The sequence below is a fragment of the Triticum dicoccoides genome, chromosome 5A, assembly GCF_002162155.2.
Source record: "Triticum dicoccoides isolate Atlit2015 ecotype Zavitan chromosome 5A, WEW_v2.0, whole genome shotgun sequence".
In the NCBI taxonomy this organism is placed as follows: domain Eukaryota; kingdom Viridiplantae; phylum Streptophyta; class Magnoliopsida; order Poales; family Poaceae; genus Triticum; species Triticum dicoccoides.
The window spans coordinates 663,962,002-663,988,009 of NC_041388.1; positions in this window are offsets into that span (position 1 = coordinate 663,962,002).

Below are 26,008 nucleotides of genomic sequence, written 5' to 3' on the forward strand. Positions count from 1 at the left end.
CGAATTGGGAAAGGGAAGGGGGCGCGGCCCGCCTTCTCCTTCCTTCTCTCCACCTCCTCTTTCCCCCTTCTCCTAGTTGGAATAGGAAAGGGGGGCAAAACCTACTTGGAGTAGGATAGCCCCCCCTTGGGCGCGCCTCCTCCTCTTGGCCGGCCCCCTCCTCCTCCACTCCTTTATATACGTGGCCAGGGCACCCCATAGACACAACAATTGATCTTTTGATCTCTTAGCCGTGTGCGGTGCCCCCTTCCACCATAATCCACCTCGACCATATCGTAGCGGTGCTTAGGCGAAGCCCTGCGACGGTAGAACATCATCATCGTCACCACGCCATCGTGCTGACAGAACTCTCCCGTGAAGCTCTACTGGATTGGAGTTCATGGGATGTCATCGAGCTGAACGTGTGCTGAACTCGGAGGTGCTGTGCGTTCGGTACTTGGATCGGTCGGATCGTGAAGACGTACGACTACATCAACCGCGTTGTGCTAACGCTTCTGCTTTCGATCTACGAGGGTACGTAGACAACACTCTCTCCTCTCGTTGCTATGCATCACCATGATCTTGCGTGTGGGTAGAATTTTTTTGAAATTACTACGTTCCCCAACATCTATTTCAGTGAATTCTTTGACAACAATAGGCAGTTTATCCAGTGGCGGAGACACGGGGCGAGCAGGGGCCTGGCCCCCCTAACGATCGAAGAAACGTTTAGCAGGTAGCGATTAATTAGTGAAAATCATACAATTGCACGTACTTGGCCCCTCCCATCACAAGTGTAATAAAACGAGAAAAGAAGAAAAAGCCCATGAGACAGCCCACAAGTGGACAGATGACTTCCTCCCGTCAGTCTTCCAGGCCCAATTCTCGAAAAAAGGTCTTCCAGGCCCTGCGTAATTAGCCTCACCCGTCATTCACGCGTGTAATTGGCGTTGCGCCGCTGCCCACCCTACGCCCCTACTGGCGCCTTCGCTCCTCCCTGCGCCCCGCCGCCCCTTCCTGCTGGGGATTAGATTGAAACCGCATGTGCTGCAATGCGAGAAAGAGCTATGTCCTCAGGCTGCCCTCGTCAATTCTTCAGTCCGGAAGGAGATTACTGTATTGATCTCTCTCAATGCTTCTGTCGTGATGCTAATTCTATAAGGGATTTTAGTTCTTGTATGTGTCAAAATTATACATCAGATTCAGTTCTTTTGTTTGTGTTGTGAGGTTGTTTCTGAAGCTTGCGTTTGGGCAGTTATGAATATAGAAATCACCCTCAAAAAGTCTAAAGCTTATTTGTTTTCTAAGAGCCACCAAATAGGACACAACTTCTTTGATATTGCATAAAAATCTATGTTGAATAAAATTAGTAGCTAAGTTTTTTTGGATGAATTTGTTAATTTTTTTCATCTCATTGATAATGGTAGAGCTAAATGTAAACTAATACTGTACAAATGTATCCATATTTTATGGCCTCAAAATGACATATTATTAAGGAAGTTATTTCTTCACTCTGGACAATTTTTTCCAACTCAACTTGCCCCCCCCCCCCAATACCAAAATCCTGGCTCCGCCCCTGAGTTTATCTGTATATTTCTGTGTGTTGTGCATGAGTGTGTAGGGAATTAGGGAAGAAAGAGCTGACCAATGATATACTGGTCCCACACACAGAAGAATTTGTGCATAGGCTCCGAAGCCTCCATTACTTAGGCTGGTCATAGTGGGGAGTAACTTAGACCAGTATCATACATATGACACTAGTCTATGTTACTACTTTCATAATGCAAAGTGTTATAGAACTAGTATCATATATGGTTGTATTTATTAGCTTATAGACTCAACATTTCTTGGGAAGCGTTATGTGATGGTAATATAATATGTTACTCCAAACACCTTTCTCCTCATTAACTAGGTGCCACATAAGCAAACTTGTCTTGGGATGTATTATGTTATAGCGACCGCCCCAGTAACGATTTTGGTGATAAAATTTATGATACATCTTCCATAACTGCCCTTAAATATTTTTTACACAGTATAATCACAAATGCTCACATACACATACACTCATCCATATGAATGCATACACGCACATTCAACTTCTATGGTAATCTATATCGAGCCAACCCAATATCTTGAGATTGATGAAATTATCACAGGCATTTCGTAGTTGATGGGAACGTCTCCTCATACTAAATGAATATTGTCAGAAATACTGAAATAAATTTAGAAAAATACAAGAAACAGTGCCAAGTGTAGAACTTAAACCCTGATGAGCCGATTCCACCATAAAGAATCTAACTATCTGAGCTAGGCTCAATTCATAGCTTAGTTTGCAGTGTTTTTTGTGATGAAATATGCTCACCATATTCATCGGGGAAATATATGCATTCGTGCGTTCATAAGATGAGTGTATATATATGTGCATGAGTGTGTGCCATTTACAAAAAGGAAAAAGAATAGAATCCATCCATCCATCCATCCATCATCCATCCCGTAATCATTCACAAAAGGAAAAGGAAAACGTTTCATCCATCATTTGCGAATTGCGATTTACTGAAAAGTTCAATCAATTCATCACATCCATCCCTCCATGATCCATGCCGTAATCATTCGCAAAAAAGAGGAGAAAACATCCATCCACCCCGTAACGCGATGTCGTGAACCACGTGTGCGTCGTCCCGTTTCCGTTTCTCGCCGGTTTTTGGCCCGGCCCTGGAGACAGGACACGCGCCATCGGAAGGGAAAGATTGTTGGTACGTGCAAGATTCTTGCGGACCGGCGTGCGGCCAAGCCGACGGCGTGCCGGGCGAGTTAGCGCACTGTTAGCGCATGCTGCGAAATTGGCTGGCGATGAATTTCGGCATGGGACAGAGAGAATCTGACTGTGCACAAATCATATATGCGTCCATTCGGTCACTTCGAGGTTAGAAAGCAAGCTTAGATTTTAGTTGGAGGATGGGACGAAGATATCTCCCACGGGGTTAATTGCCAAACCGACGAGGTAACATCTGCAAGTTAGAGTGGTGCATGGGGTAGGCATGTGAGATAATCAGCTGCTGCATGTTTGATGTGCGTGAGCGCATGCAGGATAATGATCAAACTGGTGTGTGTTGTGTTGGTAACACTCACTAACACAGAGCAGTGGAAGCAAGGTTAAAGTTTAGCATTGGTGTAAAGTGTCACGACAGCTGCTCCTGTGCACATGCGCAGGTCAGGTGTATGTAACGGAAGACACTCCTCTGCTCTTGCTCTGTTCCTACAGTTGTTGCTACCACGCGTCAGTCAGAGCAAGCGAACACACGACGGAAAGCAGGGCACACGGCGGGCAGGTCGACCGGGAAGGAGGAGAAGCCCACGGGAAGCCGAGATATACAAATCCTCGCACTTCTACAACGCAGTGGAACCCCAATAAGAACACCTCGCCTAAAGACCACGGACATCAATGAAGTTCATCCATCAATTAGCCGTGGACGTCTTTTTTATGGCGCCACACTTTTTGCATTTGCTCCTAAATGCTTTTTTCATCTTTGCATCCTATATACTCCGCCGGTCCTTTTTACTCTGCATATTAGTATTCTCTGAATCAAATTTCACAAAGTTTGACCGTATTTATGTGAAAAAATATCAACATCTGCCATGCTAAAGTCATACAATATGAAACTTTAAATCACGACACATCTATTGATATTGATTTCAGATTGTGAATGTTGATACTTTTTTCTATAAAGTTGGTCAAACTTTACGAGGCTTGACTTCAGTCAAATCTTATATGCGAACTAAAAAGAACCGGAGGGAGTACCTAAGAGATCCATCTTCACTATCATATTTATCTTGACATGCAATCTATTCACCTCAGTCATGCATCCACGCCATCAAATCTCCACGATCCCATGTGTTTCGTTTGAGGACCGGTTCCCAGCCTTGCAAGCTTGCATGCAGCATATCCACATTAGCCAAAAAAATTGTATTATTAACTTTTGTTTATATGTAGCCACACCCTGGGGAAAGATATGATCGTTTGCTTCCTCTTCCACTGAACCAAAGAATCAATCTGGAAAGCGATTCTAATTCCAAATCTCCCGAACCACATAAATCAACCACCAGCCTCCGCCGATGGGCATTAGGGACCAACACATCCCTGTCTTCACTCCTCTCTTTTGCTCCTTCATATTCTCGAATCTCGATCCTCCATGTTCACCTCCTTGCGTCCTTCTCTTCCTTGCGGCGCACCCCGGCTTCGCCATCACCTCCTTTTCTTGCCCTCTGTGCGGCATGTTAGTGTTTGACGAGAACCTACCGTCGCACTGCGCCCGACCCAGAGAAGCCGTCGGAGGTGCTAACTTCTACCATCGGCCATGTGGAAGGTTGGGAGGAACCCCGAGAGCCATATTTGAAGTTTTCTCGCCTACATGGATTCAGAGATGAGCAGATAAGATTTGCATTATATTTCCATTCAATGATTTTGCGATTGGTGATCATGCTGATTCGTTTGGTAATAATAACTCAATGGCATTGGACAACAGATGTAAAATCGCGACTGGTGTTTCCACCATGGTAATCGCCAACATCGGTGTCTTCCAAGAGCAAACCCTCCCCAGCGGCGGAGATGGCAAGACACAGTCGACACACAAGTTGCTGTAAGAGGCGAGGCCAACGGTCAATAGGCGGTGGCAGACGTCCATTCTGTACAGGCAGGGTGTTGTTCTCAACTACCGTGGACACCATCTCCCCCCTATTTTGTAGCAATTTTTATGGTGATATTTTGGGAAAATACAAATGTTGTTTTCCAGTACTATTCATCCCCTTTTGATGTCCTAAAAATGTTCTGAAGCTACTAATTTTGATTGATTTGATTAGTGCCCAAGGTAATTTATGCATTTAAATATATTAATTGTTCCTTGTCTTATAAGTTAACAAGGTGTTATTCTAATTGTTTTCTAGCTTCTATAGGCCCTCCACTCCTCCAATGGCGAATATTGTCTTTGGAGACCGAGCTCCATTGAGCTCGGTTTTGAAAATTTTGAATTTTGTCAAATTTCATATTTTCTATGTTTCAAAAAAATCTGAAAAAAAACACAGATATACATGAGGCATAATACACATGTGTGTAAATTTTCAGCACAAAATACGTTGAAATGAGGGCTGTGCAAAAAAGAGACAAATCTAAGACTTTTTAACACATGATACTATTCATCCTCCCAGGCCATAAATTTGTCTTTTTTGTAAAGATCGCATTTCAACGTTTTTCATCCTGAAATTTTACACACATACAAATAACATCCTTGTTTACTTGCACAATTTTTTTTTCAGATTTTTTCAAACCAGAAAGTTCAAATTTTGATTTGTTTTCAAAAAAAGGCCTCCATGGCGCCATTTGTAACTCTTAGCACCCTATCTATCTATCTATCTAAATCTATTTTTGTTACAAATCTTGATGTATACAAAGGACATACAAAATTCTCATGCTTCTTTCCTGAAAGGAGTATTGAAGTCGGTATCTTTTTGCATGCTTCTGGTGGACAAATTATTCACATTGCTTGCTAGTGGTATTGTGGTAACAGCTTTTTTTGTGTGGGAAAGCTGGTAAAAAAATAACTCAAGCGATTTCGAAAGTGATGTGTCACTTGCTGCACTAACTCTGAACTTTTTTCTAATTTTCATTTTCTTTCTGAAGATTACTTCCCACACATGCAAAAATCTGAAGGTATATATGCATAGTTATGTTTCTGAGGTAAGTAACATAGATGGTTTACTGCTGATCGATGGATCCCTTTCTTTTTTCTTTTGCTGATACCACAATAATTTCCTCTATTCTTCCCTTAATGATGCCATTTTTGTAACGTTAATGCACCAATCAATGGATTTAATTTGTTATTTTTCTGCAGAGTTATGTTACCCAATCCATAGTGTTAGTTAGAAGAGGGGTCTTTCAGATGAAGTCACAACTAAAAACAACAGATATGTTAGGAGGTGAAAGCCTTAAGATTCTATCGGGGCAAATGGCATTTGTATTGCATATGTTTACCGCCTTTGGGATCGGGCGACGACGGTGCTTCTGCACTGTTTCCTTCTTGAAGGCGTCGTTTTTGGAGAATTAGGACTTCGGGTGTTGTCTAGGTGGTGGTTTGTGCTGCAGCTACGAGGAATTGATCACTGTTGCAGGATCTTTTTTTTCTTTTCTTTTTCTTCTTATTATCTTTTGGCTGTGTGCATCCGTAATGTTTTTACGATATTGCGTTGTTGCAGAGGCCGGGTGTAATTGATATCTCCATAATCTTAATATATTTCCTTTGTCAAAAAATATGTTTACCGCCTGTTGTGGGATGTATTAAGGTAAATGTACATGGGAGTTCTGCTGCAGATTGCACACAATCAAGACTAAAGGTTATAGCTAGGTCGTGATGTTTAAGATGCAAATTGATAGTTTTCCCACTTGCAAAGAAGCAAAGATAGTAGCATATATTGAAAAGCTTTAACCAATTTGTTCCATGGTTAATTGGCCATAATATCCTCTGTTCCGATCGTTCATTTGTTGTCTAAACTTTTAATGATATTAGTATAATGATTGATCTTACGTATGTATTATTAGCCATGTACCATTCTAAAGTATCATTATCAAAGCAACATTATTTATGCATCATTTTGTTAATCCTTTTAGGAGAGTCGGTTTGATCAGTAAAACACACCAACTTTAGGCAATATTTCGCACATCAACGCGCGGGGAATCATCTGGTTACCAGTTGTATGTGAACCAAATATGCAGAAGCCGCGGGGCGGAGACAGGATGTAGGCATGAGGGGGCGAGAAAGACAATGATCATTACACATTTTTTTCTTCAAAAAGAGGGAGGTCTTGAGTCTCTACATCGAGTGATGCACATAACCATAGCCCTCATAAAATGTCACAATATATTAGGACTTTCAACTCAATATGGCATTGATATCAAAATATGGCAACATATGCCTCGCAACGACAAGGCCACATTCTCATAAGATTATATTTTTAGAGTGAAGATTAATTATCTAACTTTTTAGATAGGTTTTAGCCACAACCTATCACACGTGTCAAGCAAAGTTGATAGTCTCAACACTAAGAGTGTTGGAGGTGGAAGCAATTGGCTTGTAAAAAGAGTTTCACACCGTTGTTGTTTTCCTCTTTATAATTGAGGCATAATAAAATTGAAAGAAAAACTAATCAAATTGATAAACTATTATGTTGTTTCATATTTAAGTATGTTATAGTTAAACAAGATTGGTTGGTGGAAATTTGTCAACTCATCAAAGAAAAACTGGTAACTAGCTAGTATCTACCAGAGCTGGTGTATACACGAGGTGACCATCTTATAAAATACTTACAGTGATCAACACTTCAACGGTACGTCCGACATATTTCGACACGATGATACACCAGCGTCGCTGAGAGAGCCCTGGAGTGGCTAGCACTTGGTCATATCCTGCTCTGATCTCCTTGCCTCCCTGAACGACGGCGAGTGACGACAGCGGTAGCCTTAGCAGCGGCGCTGAGACACATGGTTCGATAACTAATCGATATATCTAGTTCTCCAATCGGCTAACCTTTTTTTAGGGGACTCAATCTTTTTTAGGCATAGAACCAAGTTTATTGATCAAAACCCAGAGATAGTGAAATACATCTGGGATCATGGGCTGACCAAGCCACAAGTGGCGCCCTTGATCTAAAGAATGTGCAAACTTGGCTAGACTATGAGCATCTCTATTCGACTCTATACTTTCGAAAATAAAATTACAATTAAACATGGTAATTCTATGAGTAATTTCACTAACAATAGTGCCATATTACCTTTGATTGTCGTTGTGGATATCACCAATCACTTATTTTGAATCAAACGTCACCACAAAGTTCTGTAGAAGCAAGTCTTCTGCTAATGACAGTGCCTCCTGCAGACGATCGCCTTTAGAACTGCTGGATCGTGAATGCCATTAATTTTCTTGGTCATCGCAATCGTTTAACTTTTTTTTTTGAGCGGCTCACAATCGTTTAACTGTATGGCTGAGGACAGAAAAACAACTCCAGGCCGTGATGATAACTCTCAGCCGATGGGCTGTTGGGCTTCTACCTAAGTTGGGTGCACACAGGTTAAATCTTCCGGCCATTAGGGCACATATAGCGGTCTAATAGCAGCTAATCTAGTACGTCTGCATGACAGGAGAAACTAATTAAGGAGTACTGCTTCGAAAGCCTTCCCAAGGGTCATCACGTGACATATGTGATAAGCAACTTAAACAATTAAAAAAGCCTCTCATGGGTCATTTGGGGTGGATTGGGAGCACGTTATCTGTCGCATTCTGGGCGCTCCCTTTGGATTTTTCTTCTGTACGCATTTTCGGTTTTTAGATGTTTTTTTGTTTATTTGGCTTCTTGGTTTTCTTCCTTTTTCTTAGCTTTTGGATCAAAAAAATTTGCCTCGCAGGTAAATGAGACCGAAGTCCCAACCTTTGAAAATGATTTCCTTTTATGCACTTCACCTACCGTATACAAACGGTGTTTTATAGGGAAGGCCCTCGGGACGCCACGCCAAGCCCGTGGCACCTCGCCAACAAGGAGCTCCTAGGTCGGACAGGCTAAAGAGGAAGGCGGTCCGGACGGAGACGCCGGCGCAGAGGTATGATGCAACACCTCACTCCGTGGTTGTCGTCTTTAAAAACATAATAACACCCGTGCTTCCTAGAAGGAATAACGCTCGCCGGACAATATCCAGAGAGGTCGCCGATCACGCCTCTACCAGTCGGGCTCCAGAGCCGGACACAGAGGCGAAAGCTAACACGAGGCGCACGTCGGATGCCCCTTCTACAGAGGATGTGGATAAAATATCCGCTACGAATTCCGAGGTGGAGAGCGCCATGAATCACAGGCGTCGCCGAGCTGCACTCCGTGACGCTTGTTTCTCCCAAGAGGTGTTTGATGCCTTCAATTCAGGAGATGCGTACATCCGTGCAGCACAAAGTGGTCTAGCCAGAGCCACGAACCAGTATGTAAAGGATATACGGGTAAGAAAATTTGATGATTATATATATCAGTAGCCCCTGACACTTGAAACAGTTGGCACAACTGATTTAAGGATCATTATTTGTGCAGGTTCTTACAGAGAAGAATACCCAATTATCTCAAGAGCTGGGAGAGTGCAAGGCCCAGCTGCAGGCCGCAATGGCCGCTTTGAAGGAGTCCGAGAGGGCCCCCTCCGGTAACACCTGTTTTAAAGAATGATAGGTACCATATAGGATGCAGCATGCACGCGATTCTAACAATAAATATTGCAGATGACGCCGGAGTAAATCCGGATGAGCAACATGCCATACGGCAGCTAAAGGCTGGCGAGCGCGTGCTTACAAAAGTTAGGCAGGAGAAAAATAATCTCCAGGATGCCAATACCCAGATGAGCATGGAACTAAAGGATGTTCGCGCCCAGCTGTCGGACTCCGTGAAGGAGAATAAGCGGCTTCGACGCAGCATTTTCAGTAAGTGCTTGAGCGAACCATAAAAAGAGTTCGGCGAAGAAGCCAACTAATAGAGTTATGTCTGTAGGTATGCTGACGGGTTGTCTAGCGGATGAGATGCCCAGGTCTGCGGGTGATCTTCTACCAGAGCTCTCACAACTGCACGAACAAGTCCGGCAGGTGATGCAAGGTATTGCCCAGGCCTTGTGGCCATCCGTCTCCCTGCCCGAAGGCCTTGGAGAGCATGCGGAGAAGCTCAAGGGAGCGCGGCGGCGCTTCCGATTATGGAAGATATTGGCCTGCCGTCAGGGTGCCAGGGAAGCCTGGGCCATGGTGAAGACGCGGTATACCAAGGCTGACCCAAACCACATGGCCGAGGTCGGACCTGTGGGGCCCGATGGGAAAGAGATCCCCGTTAGCTTAGTGTATGGGCAAGCAGAATTAGCCGCAAAGTATTCCCAACAGGATTGTAGGCTAGACAGCCTGTTTGATGGTATAAAGGAGGAATTTAGTCAGTCTAAGTGACTATGTAATGAAAGTGACATGTATAATGCCTTCTAGCCGGATTGTAAAGCATTTGTCATGGCGGACCTTTTCGCTTCAACCTTGGGACCCGATAGTTCGGAGTGTATCCGAATACCTGCTCAGTTATGTAAGAACCGGGGTATGCGTGGAAACCAGGCGTAGGGGTCATTAGTGCTTGAACAGACAAGTATCCAACTAGTTATGTTATATTACATGGTTAGTAAGAAACATCTTCCAGGGAGAATAGTTCCGTTAAGGGTTCCTTTCCCTGGGTACGCATGCCCTAAAGTGCATGTCCGGACTGCGAGAAGAGACGCAGGAAAAAAACGTCTGGGGGCACATATGGAAAATAAATAAAAATCATCTTTTGTTCACCGACCGAATATTCCCTTAAGAACGCTAGCTTTCGGCTTCACCTAGTCTGAGGTACACATCCGGCTGACCCGGCAGTAACAATCGCAGAGGTGCTCCCCTTATGCCCTAGCCGAATTAACGGGAACATAGGGCATAAATACAAGAGCCAGGCAACCCAGCTTGGCCAAAACTTAAGTCATATCGATGCATATAATGGCGAAGAAAAGGTACATGCGGAAGAATGACACATGTGTTGGGCATGAAGCCCGGATAAATAATTAAGCTTCTGTGTAAGAAGCCCCCAGGTATAATGAGCGTGGTTAGCGCGTTAATAGTGTGCAAGCAAGGCACAAATTGGCCCTTAAAGGCCTTGAGAAAGGAAAAAGGAAAGAGAGAAAGAAAATACAGATAATGTATATGCAAAAAATGGACAGAGGAAGGAGACAAACATAGAGTCCGGCACTAGGCGTAGAATCTTCTCAGCCTGGCTGCGTCCCATGGGTTCGGCTCAAGTCGATTATCCGATGCATCCCGCAGACGGTACGCTCCACCGGTCAGAACTTGGTCAATGATGAAGGGACCTTCCCATTTGAGCTCGAGTTTGGTCTTTTTCTTCTTCGGCAGGCGTAGAACTAGCTCGCCAACATTATAAGTTTTGGCCCGCACTTCTCTACTTTGGTATCTTCGAGCCTGTTGCTGATAGAATGTGGAACGGGCTTTTGCCACGTCGCACTCCTCCTCCAGGGTGTCCAGACTGTCCTGCTGATCGAGCTCGGCTTCTCTTTCTTCATACATGCGCACCCAAGGTGAGTCATGAATTATGTCGCAGGGCAGAACTGCCTCTGTGTTGTACACCATAAAGAAAGGTGTGTATCCAGTAGTACGATTCGGCGTGGTCCACAGCCCCCAGAGTACAGAGTCGAGCTCCTCCACCCAGTGCGTGTTAGATTCCTTTAGGGACCGTACTAAGCTGGGTTTGATGCCGCTCATGATGAGACCATTTGCTCGCTCGACTTGACCGTTAGTTTGTGGGTGATAGACAGAAGCATAATCAAGCTTAATGCCCATGTTTTTGCACCAGAGTTTTACCTCGTCGGCAGTGAAGTTCGTGCCGTTGTCAGTGATGATGCTGTGGGGGATGCCATAACGGTGTACAACCCCGGATATGAAGTCTATCACCGGTCCGGATTCGGCCGTTTTAACAGGTTTGGCTTCTATCCATTTGGTGAATTTATCCACCATGACCAGTAAGTATTTTTTCTTATGGGTTCCCCCTTTAAGGGGTCCAACCATGTCAAGAGCCCAGACCGCAAAGGGACAGGTAATGGGGATTGTTTGGAGGACGGTGGGCGGCATATGGCTTTGGTTTGCAAAAAGCTGGCAACCGACGCAGCGTTGGACCAGGTCCTGTGCATCTGCCCGGGCCGTCGGCCAATAAAAACCTGTACGGAAGGCCTTGCTTACAAGGACCCGGGCTGTGGTGTGGTGGCCGCCGAGTCCGGCATGAATTTCTTCCAGAAGCTTCCGCCCTTCCTCTTCGGAGATGCACCTTTGAAGGACTCCGGTAGTGCTTTTCTTATAAAGCTCTCCCTCATGGACCCTGTAGGACTTAGATCGCCGCACTATGCAGCGTGCCTCATTTTGGGCTTCGGGAAGTTCCTGCCTAGTTAGGTAGGCAAGGAGTGGTTCTGTCCATGGGGCGATGATGGCCATTGTTACATGGGCTGAAGGTGTTATATCGGTGGCAGAGCCTTCGATTACGTCAGAGTGTTCGGTATCGGGTATTGTGGCCGGGTCCGGACTATTGTTACCGGTGTCCCCTTCCCATACCACGGATGGCTTAAACAGCCTCTCCAGGAAGATGTTGGATGGGACCGCATCGCATTTTGCGCCGATGCGGGCGAGGATATCCGCCGCCTGATTTTTTTCCCGAGCCACATGGTGGAATTCGAGCCCATCTAACCGAGCTGACATCTTGAGGACGGCGTTGCGATAGGCCGCCATTTTCGGATCCTTGGCATAGAAGTCTCCATTTATTTGGGATATTGCGAGGTTCGAATCCCCACGCACCTCTAGGCATCGAATGCCCATGGAAACTGCCATCCGAAGACCATGTAACAGGGCCTCGTATTCGGCTGCATTGTTGGAGTCTGTATACAGTATCTGGAGTACGTATTGAACTGTATCTCCGGTTGGGGACGTCAGGACGACGCCAGCCCCCAGACCAGCCAACATTTTGGAGCCGTCGAAGTGCATGATCCAATTGGAGTATGTGCCGTACTCTTTAGGGAGTTCAGCCTCCATCCATTCGGCGACAAAGTCGGCCAATACTTGCGACTTAATGGCTCGCCGGGGTTTGTATGTTATGTCGAACGGGAGGAGCTCAATGGCCCATTTGGCAATCCGGCCCGTGGCGTCGCGGTTGTTTATGATATCATTAAGTGGCACTTCCGAGGCTACTGTAATTGAACACTCTTGAAAGTAGTGTCGCAGCTTCCGGGATGCCATGAATACCGCATAGGCTATCTTTTGATAATGTGGGTACCGTGATTTGCATGGAGTGAGGACAGTGGATACATAATATATCGGCTTTTGAAGGGGGAATTTATGTCCGTCCGTTTCTCGTTCGATGGCGAGCACTGCGCTTACAACCTGATGAGTTGCCGCAATGTACAACAACATTGGTTCGCCAATGTTTGGCGCGGCCAGGATTGGGTTGGTTGCTAGTATGGCTTTTATTTCTTCCAATCCGGTTGTGGCAGCATCGTCCACTCGAAGTGTCCGGTACGCCGAAGGAGGCGATAAAGGGGTTATGCCTTTTCTCCTAAGCGGGAGATAAAGCGGCTTAGAGCCGCCACACATCCGGTTAATTTTTGAATTTGTTTGAGGTCCGTTGGGATGGCCAACTGTGACAGAGCTCGGATTTTGGCCGGATTTGCTTCAATTCCTCTACTGAAGACAATGAAGCCCAGGAGCTTTCCGGCTGGTACACCGAAAACGCATTTTTCCGGATTGAGCTTGATATCGCATGTTCGGAGGTTGTCGAATGTGAGCCTCAGGTCGTCTATTAGAGAGTCGACGTGTTTGGTTTTGACGACCACATCATCTACGTATGCCTCTACTGTTTTGCCGATCTGTTTCCCCAGACATGTCTGGATCATGCGCTGATATGTTGCGCCGGCGTTTTTAAGCCCAAAAGGCATTGTGTTGAAACAGAAGGGGTCGTATGGTGTGATGAATGCCGTTGCGGCTTGGTCGGACTCCGCCATCTTGATTTGGTGGTAGCTGGAGTATGCGTCGAGGAAACACAATGAATCGTGTCCTGCGGTAGCAACGTAATTTGGTCGATGCGGGGGAGGGGGAAGGGATCCTTTGGGCAAGCCTTGTTGAGGTCCTTGAAATCGACACATAGGCGTCATGATTTGTCCTTCTTTGGTATCATCACTAGGTTTGCTAGCCAGTCCGGGTGTTTTATTTCTCTAATGAATCCGGCCCACAATAACTTGGCTAGTTCCTCTCCCATAGCTTGTCTCTTAGGTTCAGAGAAATGCCGAAGAGTCTGCTTGACCGGCTTGAATCCCTTTAGAATATTAAGGCTGTGCTCGGCCAGCCTGCGTGGGATTCCTGGCATATCTGAGGGGTGTCAGGCGAATATGTCCCAATTCTCGCGCAGGAACTCTCGTAGTGCGGCGTCCACGGCGGGGTTTAACTGTGCCCCGATCGAGGCTGTTTTTGTAGGGTCCGTTGGGTGGACTTGGAATTTGACTATTTCATCCGCTGGTTTAAAAGAGGTGGACTTGGATCTTTTGTCGAGTATCACGTCGTCCCTGTCCACTGTGGAGCGTAGCGTAGTTAATTCTTCGGCTGCAAGGGCTTCGGATAATGCCTCGAGGGCCAATGCGGCTGTTTTGTTTTCGGCATGGAGTGCTGTGTCCGGATCACTAGCGAGAGTGATGATTCCATTGGGCCCGGGCATCTTGAGCTTCATGTACCCGTAATGGGGTATGGCCTGGAAGATCGTGAACGCCTCCCGCCCTAAAAGGGCGTGGTATCCGCTACTGAACGGGCCCACTTGGAATGTAATTTATTCGGACCTATAGTTTTCCGACGTGCCGAATACCACATCTAGTGTGATTTTCCCAGCACAACGTGCTTCACGACTAGGGATGATTCCTTTGAAGGTTGTGCTGCTTTGCCCAATGCGGTTCCAGTCTATTTCCATTTTTTGAAGAGTTTCCTCATAGATGAGGTTTAATCCACTGCCGCCGTCCATGAGTACTTTGGTGAGTCGAAAGCCGTCCACAATTGGACTGAGGACCAGTGCAGCTGGTGCTCGGGCTGTTCGGAATTTAGGTTCGTCACTGGCATTGAAGGTAATAGCCGTGTCACTCCATGGATTTATTGCTGCTACGTGGCAGATTTCGGCAAGGCTGCGGAGTGTTCGCTTGCGCCTATTATTTGATGCAAAGGTCTCAAAGACTGTTAATACCGTATTGGTATCCCCGGGATGGTGTTCTGTGGCATCTGGGATGAGAAGATCCTCACCACTTTTGGCCACCTGCCGGAGTACCCAACATGCTCTAAGGCTGTGTGTTGGTATTGTATCCGCTGTACTATGGATTTTGTAGGGTCCGCTGAGCCATCCCTCCAATACGGTTCCACGCCCTGTAGAGGGTTTTTGCTTCTTTGTAATTAACTCGGGTGTCTTATGGTAGTGCACCCTTTTACTTCAGACTAGGTGTATATTCGGAGCCGGATTATCCCAAAATTTTGTTTCGATTTTCCAGGCGCTTTCCACCGCACAGTACTTTCATACTATGGACGCCAAGTCAGCGAAGCGTGATATGTCACGGCAACTTATGGCGTTAAGGATTCCCTTATCTGTGCAATTATTGCAGAAAAATGAGATTGCGTCTTCCTCGCGACGGTCCTTAACCTTCTTCATCACAAGGAGGAATCTGGCCCAATAATGATGTACCGTTTCCTGGGGCTCTTGCTGATGTGGGAAAGATCGTTTATGTTTGGGTGGGTGGGTGGATTTGAGTCCGAACCCTTACCCGATCTGATACCCAGGGGCTGAGGAGTTTCCAATCTTGGAAGTTCGGGTTTCGGGATGTTGCCCGATAAGTCTGGCCCGCTGCCTGATTCTAAGTTCAGGGCTTGGGTGATGTCCTCCCGTGAACGGGTATCCGGCTCAGAGATCTCGGGAATCCGTACATAGTTAGTCCTCGGGATAGAGGAAGAATCGCCGCATTGTTCCTCCACCACCGCAATATGATGGGTGACCGGTGGAGAGTTAATCTCCCTTTGATTAGGTTTAAGCCCAATCCGATCATAGTCCGTAGCGACTCCCAAGGCAGCGATGCGATCAAAGAGTTCGTTTAGGGAAGAGAGCTCCATTGGATCCATCTGTTCGGCAAATTCCGAGCTGGCGTGGAGGCTGTTTTCGATGGCCCGAGAAGACATCGTCGGTGCAGCGGCCGAACAGGCAGTCATGACGAAACCGCCTAGCCGGAGAGTTTGGCCGACAACCAAGGCTCCCCCGGTGGTAATATTGTCTTTAAAAACGAGACGAGACATCAAGCCTAACGATGACGACACAGAGGAACTCTCAATGAAAGCACCAATGTCGGTGTCAAAACCGGCGGATCTCGGGTAGGGGGTCCCGAACTGTGCGTCTCGGCGGATGGTAACAGGAGACGGGGGACACGATGTTTTTACCCAGGTTCGGGCCCTCTCGATGGAGGTAAAACCCTACTCATGCTTGATTGATCTTGATGATATGAGTATTACAAGAGTTGATCTACCACGAGATCGAAGAGGCTAAACCCTAGAAGCTAGCCTATGGTATGATTGTTCTTCTTTCTATGGACTAACCCCTCCGGTTTATATAGACACCGGAGGGGGCTAGGGTTACACAGAGTCAATTACAAGGAAGGAGATCTACATATCCGTATTGCCAAGCTTGCCTTCCACTGTTGGGGAACGTTGCAGAAAACAATTTTTTTTCTATGTTTTCACCAAGATCCATCTATGAGTTCATCTAGCAACGAGTGATCGGATGCATCTACGTACCTTTGTAGATCGCGAGCGGAAGCGTTCAAGAGAACGGGGATGAGGGAGTCGTACTCAACGTGATCCAAATCACCGGAGATCCTAGCGCCAAACGGACGGCACCTCCGCGTTCAACACACGTACGGTCAGCATGACATCTCCTCCTTCTTGATCCAGCAAGGGGGGGAGGAGAGGTTGATGAAGATCCAGCAGCACGACGGCGTGGTGGTGGATGCAGCAGTCACCGCAGTAGGGCTTCGCCATTCTTCTGCGAGAGGGAGAGGTGTAGCAGGGGAGAGGGAGGCGCCAAGAGTCAAGGGTGCGGCTGCCCCTCCCTCCCCCCCTTTATATAGGCTCCCCTAGGGGGGCGCCGGCCCTAGGAGATGGGATCTCCTAGGGGGGCGCCGGCCAAGGGGTGGAGTGCCCCCCAAGCCAGGTGGGGCGCCCCCCCACCCTAGGGTTCCCAACCCTAGGCACATGGGGTGGGCCAAAGGGGGCGCACCAGCCCACTATGGGCTGGTTCCCCTCCCCACTTCAGCCCATGGGGCCCTCCGGGATGGGTGGCCCCACCCGATGGACCCCCGGGACCCTTCCGGTGGCCCCGGTACAATACCGGTGACCCCCGAAACTCTCCCGATGGCTGAAACTGCACTTCCTATATATAATTCTTCACCTCCGGACCATTCCGGAACTCCTCGTGACGTCCGGGATCTCATCCGGGACTCCGAACAACTTTTGGGTTACTGCATATTCATATCTCTACAACCCTAGCGTCACCGAACCTTAAGTGTGTAGACCCTACGGGTTCGGGAGACATGTAGACATGACCGAGATGGCTCTCCGGTCAATAACCAACAGCAGGATCTGGATACCCATGTTGGCTCCCACATGCTCCTCGATGATCTCATCGGATGAACCACGATGTCGAGGATTCAAGCAACCCCGTATACAATTCCCTTTGTCAATCGGTACGTTACTTGCCCGAGATTCGATCGTCGGTATCCCAATACCTCGTTCAATCTCGTTACCGGCAAGTCACTTTACTCGTACCGTAATGCATGATCCCGTGACCAGACACTTTGTCACTTTGAGCTCATTATGATGATGCATTACCGAGTGGGCCCAGAGATACCTCTCCGTCATACGGAGTGACAAATCCCAGTCTTGATCCGTGTCAACCCAACAGACACTTTCGGAGGCACCCGTAGTATACCTTTATAGTCACCCAGTTACGTTGTGACGTTTGGTACACCCAAAGCACTCCTACGGTATCCGGGAGTTACACGATCTCATGGTCTAAGGAAAAGATACTTGACATTGGAAAAACTCTAGCAAACGAACTATACGATCTTGTGCTATGTTTAGGATTGGGTCTTGTCCATCACATCATTCTCCTAATGATGTGATCTCGTTATCAATGACATCCAATGTCCATAGTCAGGAAACCATGACTATCTATTGATCAACGAGCTAGTCAACTAGAGGCTTACTAGCGACATGTTGGTGTCTATGTATTCACACATGTATTATGATTTCCGGATAACACAATTATAGCATGAATAAAAGACAATTATCATGAACAAGGAAATATAATAATAATCCTTTTATTATTGCCTCTAGGGCATATTTCCATCAGTCTCCCACTTGCACTAGAGTCAATAATCTAGTTACATTGTGATGAATCGAACACCCATAGAGTTCTGGTGTTGATCATGTTTTGCCCTAGGGAGAGGTTTAGTCAACGGATCTGCGACATGCAGATCCGTATGTACTTTACAAATTTCTATGTCTCCATCTTGAACATTTTCATGGATGGAGTTGAAGCGATGCTTGATGTGCCTGGTCTTCTTGTGAAACTTGGGCTCCTTGGCAAGTGTATTAGCTCCAGTGTTGTCATAGAAGAGCTTGATCGGCCCCGACGCATTGGGTATGACTCCTAGGTCGGTGATGAACTCCTTCACCCAGATTGCTTCATGTGCTGCCTCCGAGGCAGCCATGTACTCCGCTTCACATGTAGATCCCGCCTCGACGCTCTGCTTGCAGCTGCACCAGCTTACTGCTCCACCATTCAACATATACATGTATCCGGTTTGTGACTTAGAGTCATCCAGATCTGTGTGGAAGGTAGCATCGACGTAACCCTTTATGACGAGCTCTTCGTCACCTCCATAAACGAGAAACATGTCCTTAGTCCTTTTCAGGTACTTCAGGATATTCTTGACCGTTGTCCAGTGTTTCTTGCCGGGATTACTTTGGTACCTACCTACCAAACTTACGGCAAGGTTTACATCAGGTCTGGTACACAGCATGGCATACATAATAGACCCTATGGCTGAGGCATAGGGGATGACACTCATCTCTTCTATATCTTCTGCTGTGGTCGGACATTGAGCTGAGCTCAATTTCACACCTTGCAAGACAGGCAAGAACCCCTTCTTAGACTGATCCATATTGAACTTCTTCAATATCTTATCAAGGTATGTGCTTTGTGAAATACCTATGAGGCGTCTTAATCTATCTCTATAGATCTTGATGCCTAATATATAAGCAGCTTCTCCAAGGTCCTTCATTGAAAAACTCTTATTCAAGTAGGCCTTAATGCTGTCCAAAAGTTCTACATCATTTCCCATCAAAAGTATGTCATCTACATATAATATGAGAAATGCTACAGAGCTCCCACTCACTTTCTTGTAAACGCAGGCTTCTCCATAAGTCTGCATAAACCCAAACGCTTTGATCATCTCATCAAAGCGAATATTCCAACTCCGAGATGCTTGCACTAGCCCATAAATGGATCGCTGGAGCTTGCATACCTTGTTAGCATTCTTAGGGTCGACAAAACCTTCCGGCTGCATTATATACAATTCTTCCTTAAGGAAACCATTAAGGAATGCCGTTTTGACGTCCATTTGCCATATCTCATAATCATAGTATGCGGCAATTGCTAACATAATTCGGACGGACTTCAGCTTTGCTACGGGAGAGAAAGTCTCATCGTAGTCAACCCCTTGAACTTGCCGATAACCCTTAGCGACAAGTCGAGCTTTATAGATGGTAACATTACCATCCGTGTCCGTCTTCTTCTTAAAGATCCATTTGTTTTCTATCACTCGCCGATCATCGGGCAAGTCTGTCAAAGTCCATACTTTGTTTTCATACATGGATCCTATCTCGGATTGCATGGCTTCAAGCCATTTGTTGGAATCTGGGCCCGCCATCGCTTCTTCATAGTTCGAAGGTTCACTGTTGTCTAACAACATGATTTCCAAGACAGGGTTGCCGTACCACTCTGGTGCGGAACGTGTCCTTGTGGACCTACGAAGTTCAGTAGCAACTTGATCTGAAGTTTCATGATCATCATCATTAACTTCCTCTCTAGTCGGTGCAGGCACCTCAGGAACATTTTCTTGAGTTGCACCACTTTCCGGTTCAAGAGGTAATACTTCATCAAGTTCTACTTTCCTCCCACTTACTTCTTTCGAGAGAAACTCTTTCTCCAGAAAGGATCCATTCTTGGCAACAAAGATCTTGCCTTCGGATCTGAGGTAGAAGGTATACCCAATAGTTTCTTTAGGGTATCCTATGAAGATGCATTTTTCCGACTTGGGTTCGAGCTTTTCAGGTTGAAGTTTCTTGACATAAGCATCGCATCCCCAAACTTTTAGAAACGACAGCTTAGGTTTCTTCCCAAACCATAATTCATATGGTGTCGTCTCAACGGATTTCGACGGAGCCCTATTTAAAGTGAATGCGGCAGTCTCTAAAGCATAGCCCCAAAATGATAGCGGTAAATCGGTAAGAGACATCATAGATCGCATCATATCTAATAAAGTGCGATTACGACGTTCGGACACACCATTACGCTGAGGTGTTCCAGGCGGCGTGAGTTGTGAAACTATTCCACATTTTCTTAAGTGTGTGCCAAATTCGTGACTCAAGTATTCTCCTCCATGATCTGATCGCAGGAACTTGATTTTCCTGTCACGTTGATTCTCAACCTCACTCTGAAATTCCTAGAACCTTTCAAAGATCTCAGACTTGTGTTTCATTAAGTAGACATACCCATATCTACTCAAGTCATCAGTGAGGGTGAGAACATAACGATAACCACCGCGAGCCTCAACACTCATTGGACCGCACACATCAGTATGTATGATTTCCAATAAGTTGGTTGCTCGCTCCATTGTTCCTGAAAACGGAGTCTTGGTCATTTTACCCATGAGGCATGGTTCGCATGTGTCAAATGATTCGTAATCAAGAGACTCTAAAAGTCCATCTGCATGGAGCTTCTTCATGCGTTTGACACCTATGTGACCAAGGCGGCAGTGCCACAAGTATGTGGGACTATCATTATCAACCTTACATCTTTTGGTATTCACACTATGAATATGTGTAGCATTACGCTCGAGATTCATTAAGAATAAACCATTCACCATCGGAGCATGACCATAAAACATATCTCTCATATAAATAGAACAACCATTATTCTCGGATTTAAATGAGTAGCCATCTTGAATTAAACGAGATCCTGATACAATGTTCATGCTCAAAGCTGGCACTAAATAACAATTATTGAGGGTTAAAACTAATCCCATAGGTAAATGTAGAGGTAGCGTGCCGACGGCGATCACATCGACCTTGGAACCATTCCCGACGTGCATCGTCACCTCGTCCTTCGCCAGTCTCCGCTTATTCCGCAGCTCCTACTTTGAGTTACAAATGTGAGCAACCGCACCGGTATCAAATACCCAGGAGCTACTACGAGTACTGGTAAGGTACACATCAATTACATGTATACCACATATACCTTTCGTGATGCCGGTCTTCTTGTCCGCTAAGTATTTGGGGCAGTTCCGCTTCCAGTGACCACTTCCCTTGCAATAAAAACACTCAGTCTCGGGCTTGGGTCCATTCTTTGGCTTCTTCCCGACAGCTTGCTTGCTGGGCGCGGCAACTCCCTTGCCGTCCTTCTTGAAGTTCTTCTTACCCTTGCCTTTCTTGAACTTAGTGGTTTTATTCACCATCAACACTTGATGTTCCTTTTTGACTTCTACCTCTGCTGATTTCAGCATTGCAAATACTTCAGGGATGGTCTTTTCCATCCCCTGCATATTGAAGTTCATCACAAAGCTCTTGTAGCTCGGTGGAAGCGACTGAAGGATTCTGTCAATGACCGCGTCATCCGGGAGATTAACTCCCAGCTGAGTCAAGCGGTTATGTAACCCAGACATAGTGAGTATGTGTTCACTGACAGAACTATTTTCCTCCATATTACAGCTGAAGAACTTGTCGGAGACTTCATATCTCTCGACCCGGGCATGAGCTTGAAAAACCATTTTCAGCTCTTCAAACATCTCATATGCTCCGTGTCTCTCAAAACTCTTTTGGAGCCCCGGCTCTAAGCTGTAAAGCATGCCGCACTGAACGAGGGAGTAATCATCGGTACGTGTTTGCCAAGCGTTCATAACCACTTGTTCTGCAGGGAGAACAGTTGCTTCACCTAGCGGTGCTTGTAGGACATAATCTTTCTTGGCAGCTATGAGGATGATCCTCAGGTTCCGGACCCAGTCCGTATAGTTGATGCCATCGTCTTTCAGCTTGGTTTTCTCTAGGAACGCGTTGAAGTTGAGGACAACATTGGCCATTTGATCTACAAGACATATTGTAAATATTTTAGACTAAGTTCATAATAATTAAGTTCATCTATTTAATGAACTCCCACTCAGATAGACATCCCTCCAGTCATCTAAGTATAACATGATCCGAGTTAACTAGGCCGTGTCCGATCATCACGTGAGACGGACTAGTCAACATCGGTGAACATCTTCATGTTGATCGTATCTTCTATATGACTCATGCTCGACCTTTCGGTCTTCTGTGTTCTGAGGCCATGTCTGTACATGCTAGGCTCGTCAAGTCAACCTAAGTGTTTGCATGTGTAAATCTGTCTTACACCCGTTGTATGTGAACGTTGGAATCTATCAGACCCGATCATCACGTGGTGCTTCGAAACAACGAACTGTCGCAACAACGCATTGTTAGGGGGAATACTTTCTTGAAATTATTATGAGGGATCATCTTATTTACTACCGTCGTTCTAAGTAAACAAGATGCAAAAACATGATAAACATCACATGCAATCAAATAATAATAGTGACATGGTATGGCCAATATCACATAGCTCCTTTGATCTCCATCTTGGGGCTCCATGATCATCTTGTCACCGGCATGACACCATGATCTCCATCATCATGATCTCCATCATCGTGTCTCCATGAAGTTGCTCACCAACTATTACTTCTACTACTATGGCTAACACGTTTAGCAATAAAGTAAAGTAATTTACATGGCGTTTCTCAATGACACGCAGGTCATACAAAAAATAAAGACAACTCCTATGGCTCCTGCCGGTTGTCATACTCATCGACATGGAAGTCGTGATTCCTATTACAATAACATGAACATCTCATACATCACATATATATCATTCATCATTCATCACAACTTTGGCCATATCACATCACAAAACACTTGCTGCAAAAACAAGTTAGACGTCCTCTAATTGTTGTTGCAAGTTTTACGTGGCTGCAATAGGGTTCTAGCAAGAATGTTTTCTTACCTACGTGAAAGCCACAACGTGATTTGTCAACTTCTATTTACCCTTCATAAGGACCCTTTTCATCGAATCCGCTCGAACTAAAGTGGGAGAGACAGACACCCGCCAGCCACCTTATGCAACTAGTGCATGTCAGTCAGTGGAACCGGTCTCACGTAAGCGTACGTGTAAGGTTGCTCCGGGCCGCTTCATCCCACAATACCGCTGAAGCAAAATAAGACTAGTAGCGGCAAGAAAGTTGACAACATCTACGCCCACAACAAATTGTGTTCTACTCGTGCAAAAGGAACTACGCATAGACCTAGCTCATGATGCCACTGTTGGGGAACGTTGCAGAAAACAAAAAAAAATTCTACGTTTTCACCAAGATCCATCTATGAGTTCATCTAGCAACGAGTGATCGGGTGGATCTACATACCTTTGTAGATTGCGAGCGGAAGCGTTCAAGAGAACGGGGATGAGGGAGTCGTACTCGACGTGATCCAAATCACCGGAGATCCTAGCGCCGAACGGACGGCACCTCCGCGTTCAACACACGTACGGTTAGCATGACGTCTCCTCCTTCTTGATCCAGCAAGGGGGGAGGAGAGGTTGATGAAGATCCAGCAGCACGACGGCGTGGTGGTGGCTGCAGCAATCACCGCAGCAGGGCTTCGCCGTTCTTCTGCGAGAGGGAGAGGCGTAGCAAGGGAGAGGGAGGCGCCAAGAGTCAAGGGTGCGGCTGCCCCTCCTCCCCCCCTTATATAGGCTCCCCTAGGAGGGGCACCGTCCCTAGGAGATGGGATCTCCTAGGGGGGGCGGTGGCCAAGGGGTGGAGTGCCCCCCAAGCCAGGTGGGGCGCCCCCCCACCCTAGGGTTCCCAACCCTAGGCGCATGGGGTGGGCCAAAGGGGGCGCACCATCCCACTATGGGCTGGTTACCCTCCCCACTTCAGCCCATGGGGCCCTCCGGGATGGGTGGCCGCACCCGGTGGACCCCCGGGACCCTTCCGGTGGCCCTGGTACAATACCGGTGACCCCCGAAACTCTCCTAATGGCCGAAACTGCACTTCCTATATATAATTTTTCACCTCCGGACCATTCCGGAACTCCTCGTTACGTCCGGAATCTCATCCGAGACTCGGAACAACTTTTGGGTTACTGCATATTGATATCTCTACAACCCTAGCGTCACCGAACCTTAAGTGTGTAGACCCTACGAGTTCGGGAGACATGTAGACATGACCGAGATGGCTCTCCGGTCAATAACCAACAGCGGGATCTGGATACCCATGTTGGCTCCCACATGCTCCTTGATGATCTCATCGGATGTACCACGATGTCGAGGATTCAAGCAACCCCGTATACAATTCCCTTTGTCAATCGGTACGTTACTTGCCCGAGATTCGATCGTCGGTATCCCAATACCTCGTTCAATCTCGTTACCGGCAAGTCACTTTACTCGTACCGTAATGCATGATCCCGTGACTAGACACTTGGTCACTTTGAGCTCATTATGATGATGCATTACCGAGTGGGCCCAGAGATACCTCTCCGTCATACGGAGTGACAAATCCCAGTCTTGATCCGTGTCAACCCAACAGACACTTTCGGAGACACCCGTAGTATACCATTATAGTCACCCAGTTACGTTGTGACGTTTGGTACACCCAAAGCACTCCTACGGTATCCGGGAGTTACACGACCTCATGGTCTAAGGAAAAGATACTTGACATTGGAAAAACTCTAGCAAACGAACTATACGATCTTGTGCTATGTTTAGGATTGGGTCTTGTCCATCAAATCATTCTCCTAATGATGTGATCTCGTTATCAATGACATCCAATGTCCATAGTCAGGAAACCATGACTATCTATTGATCAACGAGCTAGTCAACTAGAGGCTTACTAGGGACATGTTGGTGTCTATGTATTCACACATGTATTACGATTTCTGGATAACACAATTATAGCATGAATAAAAGACAATTATCATGAACAAGGAAATATAATAATAATCCTTTTATTATTGCCTCTAGGGCATATTTCCATCATCCACGTCAAGGAGAGTCCCATCCGGACATGGGACAAAGTCTTCAATCTTGTATCTTCATGGTCCAACAGTCTGGCCAAAGGATATAGACCGGCTGTCCGGATACCCCCTAATCCAGGACTCCCTCAGTGGCTGAACCTGCAGGACGACGAGATCGACGACGGATCCTCATCCGGTATGGTGGATGAGGGACGTCGAGGTGTTGCTTGATAACCCACAAGTATAGGGGATCACAACAGTTTTTGAGGGTAGAGTATTCAACACAAATTTGTTGATTCGACATAAGGGGAGCTAAAGAATATTCTCAAGTATTAGCAGTTGAGTTGTCAATTCAACCACACCTGGATAACTTAATATCTGCAGCAAAGTGTTTAGTAGCACAGTAATATGATAGTAGTGGTAACGGTTACAAAAGAGTAGTGCAAGTAATAGTAAATAATTTTGGTATTTTGTAGTGATTGTAACAATAGTAACGGGAAAGCAAATAAGCATAAACCAGTATATGGAAAGCTCGCAGGCATCGGATCAATTATGGATAATTATGCCGGATGTGGTTCATCATGTAACAGTCATAACATAGGGTGACGCAGAACTAGCTCCAATTCATCAATGTAATGTAGGCATGTATTCCGAATACAGTCATACGTGCTTATGGAAAAGAACTTGCATGACATCTTTTGTCCTACCCTCCCGTGGCAGCGGGGTCCTAATGGAAACTAAGGGATATTAAGCCCTCCTTTTAATAGAGAACCGGATCAAAGCATTAGCACATAGTGAATACATGAACTCCTCAAACTATGGTCATCACCGGGAGTGGTCCCGATTATTGTCACTTCGGGGTTGCCGGATCATAACACATAGTAGGTGACTATAGACTTGCAAGATATGATCAAGAACTCACATATATTCATGAAAACATAATAGGTTCAGATCTGAATCATGGCACTCGAGCCTTAGTGACAAGCATTAAGCATAGCAAA